At 40.9% G+C, this 8,205-nt stretch overlaps 1 long non-coding RNA gene across 1 annotated transcript in view; it reads right to left on the reverse strand.

The window, feature by feature from the left end:
• Positions 1–8,205, reverse strand: part of LOC102378498 — a 41,768-nt gene that overhangs the window by 570 nt on the left and 32,993 nt on the right. The window contains exon 2 of the long non-coding RNA XR_322873.1: positions 453–510. This is a non-coding gene — a long non-coding RNA (uncharacterized LOC102378498). The remainder of the gene's footprint in view (positions 1–452; positions 511–8,205) is intronic.

Consider the following 8,205-nt stretch of genomic DNA (forward strand, 5'->3'; position numbering starts at 1 on the left):
ACTGTGTCAGAAAATTGTGCCAGAAACTTTTATAATGGAAATTGGCAACCTAATGATTAGGTCTCTACTAGCCCCACCTCCAATAAATTACAATACATGTATGGCACCAAGGAACATAACTAGTTTGGAATGTATTTGTTAGTGTGTAGCCCTTTAAGAAAATAAACCAAGTGCTCATTCTTCCTCCTCTCTGTTCTGGCTGAGGCTTCTATGCCTCACCTCACTTCTAAATACATCAGTTGCCTGAATATATAGTTGCTTGATTATTCAATTCATAGAAGCTTCTAATACCAACATATACTGGTATATCCAAATCCAGGTACTTGAAATAAATGCTACTCCTTCTGTAATGCAAGGTTTGCCAAATTTATGTTCTGGATATGGATAATTTTTTAGGTATTAATATGTAATACACCTTTCATGTGGCTACAATTTTTTACAGTTACACTTACCACTGGTTCATCTGAAAAACTCTGTCTGCATCAGGAAAAATCCCCAGATTCTGCAGACCTTAAAATAAGATTTAACCAAAAATGGGAACAGATACACATTAAGTTGCAGAAACCTAGATGTAACAGTAATCATATATTTGAGATGGAAAACATGTTTCTTATCTTATGGTGGTTGGTATTTAGCCAACTTCTTGGCCAGAGTATAAACTGATTTTACAGTAAACATGTTTGAAGAAATGTAATCCAAGCCCTGACACAGTCATAATGAAGTCCAAATGAAATCTTAAATAATTAGTAGCTAAGTAGGTAATCTAAACAAATAAAATGTATGGGCAAGGATTAGGCAGTAAAATATGATGTACACTAGGATCAGTCAAAGAACCCACACACAATTTCCCTGCTTAGTGGACAAAGGGAGGAGGTTGACACTGAAAGTTAACCTATGAAAGCTAGCTTCAGACAACCTTCCTTGGACTAACACCCTCCCATCATAACTCTGCTTTTGCTACTACTGCCGTTTTGGCCTGTAAATTACCCACATCCTGGGTTTGTCTTCAGTCCCGCCTGCAAGGATAAGATATTTGTGTGAAAACCAAACCTTCCATCTGAGCCAATGAGAAGAACTAGAACCTACAGGTGATCTTTCAGTAACAGTGTTTGCTGCACCACTGTCTTCTCTTAACTTCCCCACCCCACAGCTCATGGTCCCCTCATGAGAGAATGAGAGAGGGAACATGCTGAACTAGCTCATCCTCTAATGGCATTGAAGCACTTTATGGGGGCCAGCGGCTGGCTGAGGGCTCCATGGCAAAGAGGAGATTATGAGCGCCTGTGACCAAGAACCTGATTCACAGCCTAAGCAAAGTTAGCTTCTCACAACACTTACTAATGTGCATAGAACCATCTTGATGACACAAGCAATATTTCACCATTACTGACATGTTTTTCGCACAATGAAAAGTAGGTGGGGAAGAGGGTGGGGGGAACTGCCCATAACTGTTGTGTTAGCTTCTCTACTGCATGACTGTTGCACTTCCTAAAGACGACATCTTGCAAAGTCAATCAGTAAGTCATATGAGCTGCTCATGCAGCACTTTGGTAAAATATGAAAACACTTTACAAGAGTTTCAGACAAATGATATTGCCCCTCCTCCAGACTAGACTGTGGAGACAGGAACACAAAGGAACAATTATAGATCAGCCTGGAAATATTACATATGACTTTAAGGGCAATTTCCTTTGCAAGCCACTGCATGCGTCAGACTTTTTAAAGTAGCTTTTATTTACAAAGCAATTTTCAAGGACGTACCAGATGACAGAGAGGCTGTATTTCGCTCACTGTGACTAACAGGGTGCTCTCACACCTCCATACATAATCATACAATTTTGATTTGATGACACAGCGTACTTGCAAGTCACAAAACTTGGTTGGACAATCAAAAGCAGAGAGGCTCTGGAGAACACCTGCGCCATTGTCTGTTCCCTGAAGACAGGCACTACTGCAAAGCAAGCCGGTCAAAGTAATTCTGCCTAGAAAATTCACAGCCATAGCATGGAGAAGAGCCACAATGTTTGGATTCTGAACCAAAGAGTTCCTGTTTCTCAAGTCACAAGAGGACCCACAGCTCCAAGAGCTGCAAGTGCTCTAGAAATCAGGCCCATGGACGGAAGCTGCAGCCAGTGACACGTATACCATATTTCTGTTGTGTATTACTTCAAATTCCTAGTCTTTGTCACAACCCAAAGTTGTGGGGTTTTTTGTTTGTGTGCGCTTCGGCACTGCTAAATTATGTTCCCGCTAAATTGCAGCTTCTTTGCACGATAGAGTTTTCTGCTGCAGAAGAGAACCCCGGTGCAAAAGAGTATTCCCGCCAATTTGAAGCTTTCTTTGCATGGTGCATTTCTTTTTGCATCCAAGAAATACACGGTGCAAGGAGTTCCCGCCATTTGTATGCTAATTTGAGCCCCATTATTGGTTTGAGTTAAATTATTCACACGTGGTGGCTAGCAATTGGCTTGCTAGCCGTATAAAAGGCTTGAGTGGTTTCCGCCCAAGTTGGAGGACTCCACGAACACCAGGAGGAGGAGACTTCACACTGTGTGAAGATCTCTAAGCGCTGCGGATCCTTACGGACCCAACGCTTTTCTTAAAAGGCAACAGGGGTCTAATTAGCCTCTCCCCGTCGCTGATAGATTCCTAGACGTATCCCTCCCTGCGCGCAAAAAGAGGACCCACAGAGCCTAGCAAACTTCGTGTGAGTCTATTCCTTGCCAGCTGGAACAACTGACATAGTTGTTCAGACGACCGGACTACCTCAGAGCACAAGAACCCACGGAGCCTAGCAAACTTCGTGTGAGTCAGAGCTTTTCCGTACAAATACTTTCTTCGGTTGACACGACGGGCTCGCGTGTTTAGAGCCTTCAGCCGGATTGGGCTAGAGTTCGCGAGTTTAGAGCTCTTGTCTGCCTCTCTTCTTTCCTGTCTGTAACCGCAACTCAAGCAAGTTTTCCAGCCTACACCACGACCATCTTTGGTGTAAGTAAATAATCTTTAAATCAACCATTACGCATCCGTAACTAATTCTAGCTCGCCACCGGTTCTCTCCGACCCCGCGTGCCCGGGCTGCTGGCCACAGCCCGCGTGAGCAAAGACGGGTCTGCATATCGCTCCCGGCCCGCTCATGGTGACATGGATGGGATCGGGAGGCGGCCTGCACAGTCTTTATCTAAAAAAACCTCCATAAACTTACCCCAAATCCTCCTCTGCTCTCTGCATCTGTTAGCAAGTTACTTTCATCACGAGGTTACTTTCATACACCAGACTTACTCTCTTCCCAGGTTCCTTCTTTGTTAAAAACTCAACCCAAGCTTAACTATTCCTAACATTATCCCTGAAAGATTCCTGTCTCTCTGCCTATAGCTCCCATCTGATACTCCTTATTTTCAGTCAAAAAGGCCTACTCGTAATGCATATGGCATAAGTGCCACAGGCAGTGTTGTTATGTCCCTTCATCCCTAGAAAACAGGAAACTGTCATTATAGATTTGGGTAGAATTCAGTTCACCTGCCAGATCTTCAAGTTGAGCAAAAATGGAAATAAACTTGCTGTTCCCTGTCTCCAAGTGAGGTCCATTCACATCAAGCTAGAGAGGTGGGATAAGCTTACTCACAATCACCCACCCTGCACTTTAGATAAAAGAACAAAAAGAAAACTTTTTTTCTCTGACAGCTGTTTCTGTAAGTTGTGTCAGTGACTAACAGTTTAAAATAGAATCGCATTAAATAGGGAAGCAAACATAAGAAAGAAACAACAGGATAAAAAACAAGACTGTATTCAGCTATATTGCAACCATGTGGCAAAATTACTGCAGATCAGTAATTCGCACAAACAGTTGATAAAGAAAGCACTGGCAGGAAGGAGTCTTGCCTTACAATGGGCTTGTTCCCCTACCACTAAGACTGATTCCTGCCTTTGTTAAAGCATACATGACAGCCTCAGAAGACCACACTGATAGGGAGGATCATAAAAATGAGTCATAGGAGTTTATACAATCCTATGTATCACTACAGGCTGAGGGCTGACTGGCTGGGCAGCAGCTCTGCAGAAAAAGATCTGGGAGTTGTAGCAGACAATAAGCTGCATATGAGCCCGCAGTGTGCCCTCAGTGCCGAGAAAGCTAATGGCATATTGGGCTGCATTGGTAGGAGTGTTGCCAGCAGGTCAAGGGAAGTGATTATTCCCCTCTATTCAGCATTGGTGAGGCCACACCAGGAGTACTGTGTTCAGTTTTGGGCCCCCCACTACAGAAAGGATGTGGACAAATTGGAGAGAGTGCAATGGAGGGCCACAAAAATGGTTTGGGGGTTGGGGCACATGACTTATAAGGGAAGACAGTGAGAACTGGGCTTATTTAGTCTAGAGAAAAGAAGACTGAGGGGGGATTTAATAGCAGCCTTCAACTACCTAAAGTGGGGTTTGAAAGAGGATGGAGCTAAATTGTTCTCAGTGGTGGCAGATAACAGAACAAAAAGCAATGGTCTCAAGTTGTAGCAAGGGAAGTTTAGGTTAGATATTAGGAAGAATTTTCTCCCTAGGAGGGTAGTAAAACACTGTAACAGTTTACCTAGAGAAGTTGTGAAAGCTCCATCTTTGGATGTTTTCAATGCCCAGCTAGACAAAACTTTGGCCGGGATGATCTAGTTGGGGATGGTCCTGCTTTGAGCAGGGGGTTGGACTAGATGACCTCTTTAGGTCCCTTCCAACCCTAATTTTCTATGATTCTATGACTATTGTAACAGTTAAATCAATTTTATGCTAGTTAATCTAGTTGCAAGATTGAAGACTTGTAATTAGGGAAACTACTGGAAATTTCAGTTTGTAGAACCACCTAGAATTATTTTTAAACCCATCTTTCTTGTCCTGCTTAAATTGTTCACGTTTGAGTCGTGAGCTCAATGTTGTCCCCTTCTGTTGAGAATGGTGAAATTCTATTGTTGCTCAAATTTTGTATTGAAGATGTGCTCTAGGTAAACTACAACTGAAAACATGCCAAATAAACCCCATCATACACTACACCTAAAACAGATCACTGACAGTGCATGAAGCAATTGGAATGCTAAGCAGATATGCCAGGCACACTTCAGAAATATTATAAAGGTCTCTTTATAAAGCTAAAATGGGTGATGAAAAAAAATTGCTGCTTGATTAAGACTGCTGTAAGCTCCTTCTTGCAGATACCACTTCAGTCCAAAACAATCAACTCCAGCATCAATAAATATCCCTAACTGCTCTTGGATACAAAGGAACATTAGTCCTAAATCAGGCTTGCTATTGTGCAAGTACATACCTCCAGCCTAAATTGCAACATACTTGATGAATGTCTCGTATGCCTTGTCTTCAATTTCTATGTAGTCTGATTGATGTGAATATAAAATTGGAGGAATGAGTACCTCATTACTACTTCAAGGCCAAATTCTGTTCTCAGATGGTTGTACAATTCCAGCTGCACTCAATACAGATCTAACTTGCACTCAATTATTCCATTAATTGCTATAGTTAATCGCTGGTTTTGCTTAACATCTGTCATAAACCTTTATTGTCAATCCTGTACAGAACATAGCATCATGATTTGCAGATAGTTCCAATGTAACAGGTCGGATTGCTTGCAGAATCTGGAATAACAGATGCTAATATATTTCAGAAATAAGATCCTTATTTTGTGGTAAGGAGGAAACATAATTTCAGATAATTTTGTTTTAATTTCTCCCAATGTGTTCAAACTCATGGTAAGAAACTTAGAAACCTGTGTGTTAACCATGTGCAAGAACTCTGAAGAGAACGTTAGCAGAACACTTCATCAGAAAAGGGATTGTCCTAGTAGTTACATACTAGTGAAACATTTATAAAATGTAGTGTCTTGCAGCTGTGAACTTCCTGATTCTCTTTACCATCTGTTTCAAAGGCTTTCCAGAGGGGTTCTCATTCAGCCCCGTAAATGAGCACCCCTCAATGCAAAAGTACTTGGATCACACCTATGCCAGAAGCTGTGGGGATAAGACCTGTTCCAGGAGCCCTGTGCAGTGCGCCACAGCCGTTCCAAGTTGGTCCCGCCTTTTCATGCTGACAAGATTGAAAAGAAAAAACATGCTCTGCGCCATGACCAGGACAAGTATATCTGTCTCTTTTTTTTAGCAAACTGCTACTTCTGATGACTACTACTGCCTGGCTACGTTTTCCCACATAGCTAGCCTGTACTAAACACAACCTATTTTTCTTAAGCATGCTCCTTTCCCCACTCCCTTGTGTTTTAACTATGTGCTGTGTCTTCTTAGACAATAAGATCTTGAAAGCCAGGAATTATTATTTAAGTCTAAACTGATTTTTTGCACTTATTTAATAACTCATTTAATACCTCATTATTGGGGAGGAGGGGGATAAGAAATGCCTTATTTGCATTTTAGGGTACCCTCCATTATGTGTATGGGCATTGGTACGGCAGTTCACTTCCATGAGACAAGAACTTGAAGTCTTTTTTGAAAACTATTGTAAAATATAATTTTAAATTTAACTACTGCCAGTCACAAAATACTTACCTATATATCTCTTAAACATGCTCTTCACTTTCACTCTTTTCCTGATGTAGGAGGAAACAGAAATATTTCTTTCCTATTCAATGAAGGCAGGCGCACTGTTCAGCTAAATCCTATGTTGGATTTAAATTACATTTAAATTGTCATCCTGATCCGCTGCTTGCAACACTGTTAGTAATAGCATCATAAGACCAGAGTGGTGAGCTGCAACAGGGCCCTAACAGTCTCTTTTCATACAGCTCCCCACACTTGCTACTTTAGGAAATCTCTTTATAAACAGCCTGACATTGTTCCCTCAAAAATCCAGCAAGTTTTGCAGGTTCACTAACACTTCCTCCTCACACAGTTAGTGTTTGCAGGAACAGCCAAAGAATAGGACTACATGCGACATCTTGATACCTCACCTTTCAGGTCCCAGAATATCACAATTCCCCAGTTGACCTCACAAGGTCCAGGAGGAGGAGGTTATCTAAATGGGGTACGTCAGGCAATCCAATCTATTTACAGTTCAGTTGCCTTTTTGCACACAAACCACATTTTTGGCATGTGGAGCAATTTCACTTGTTTCTTTAAATGTTGTCAACAAAGTGGTATGAAGCTACTGTGTTTATGAAGGCAGGAAAGAGAAGGGGAGCACTCTGCTAACTCCTTCTCCTAGGGAACCAATTCAGTCCTCTAGCTCCACATCAGCTTGCTGAGACTACTCTATGGTTCTGATGCATTTGATAAAATTCTGACCATATATTTGATCAAACACCTTTGCTTCTATGAAGCTCTGGACCATTTTCTCCATTCTCCTGCTCTCTTGACATGGGCTTAAACAGTGAACAAAGGCTCTTTACGAGTACGTAGAACCATAGAATCTCATCTCTTGAAGGAGACATACCAATAACTAGTCAATTCAATGTTCACAATCAGACTGCACTATAAATATGAAGCAAAACTAGGAAAATTATCTTCCCATGACAGATGAATAATAATTAATTTCCTTGTTATACTAGTGAACAGCTATGGAAAAAAAATCTGACCTCATTACCACATGAGTATCATTCACTCTCCATATCAGACAACACTGGTATCAGTCATGTCTGTATTTCAAAAATAAAAATGTATACACTCCTCAGTTTAAGCTACTGAAGAAATTCAAAACCAGTATTAGTCATATGTAATGGACTTCATCTCATTTGCTTAAAATAACTGTATCAAAGAATGTACTATTGGCTAACTATATGAGGCAAGCACAATTACTTTTTAAAAATACTTTCCAAAACACAGTCTGTTTTATCACTGAGATACAGCTCCATCTCCTACAGAAGTCTGTCTGTGGCTTTAGTAGCAATTATCCCTTCCATGTAGGCCAGCATGAGATTAGTAACTCATTATATCAATATACTTTTATTAAAATGTCCTTAAGGATTTTCTTATAAAAAAATCCTAGTTGCTAATTAGCTAAAACTACTTCAGTTTTCATTTATTTAAAGCAGGGAACTGTTAATCCAGATGTTTTCTCTTAAAATAAATGAATAAATACACCGCCATAGTCTGAGCTCCTGCAAGCTATTTTTAGATGGAGATTTAAGACCTGGTACACACAGAAAAGCAGAAAGACAAGCTCTGAATCATTTCCATATATAATGAACAGTGCCTGCATACACAAAGAACA

This window comes from Alligator sinensis, unplaced genomic scaffold (assembly GCF_000455745.1).
Source record: "Alligator sinensis unplaced genomic scaffold, ASM45574v1 scaffold73_1, whole genome shotgun sequence".
NCBI lineage: Eukaryota > Metazoa > Chordata > Crocodylia > Alligatoridae > Alligator > Alligator sinensis.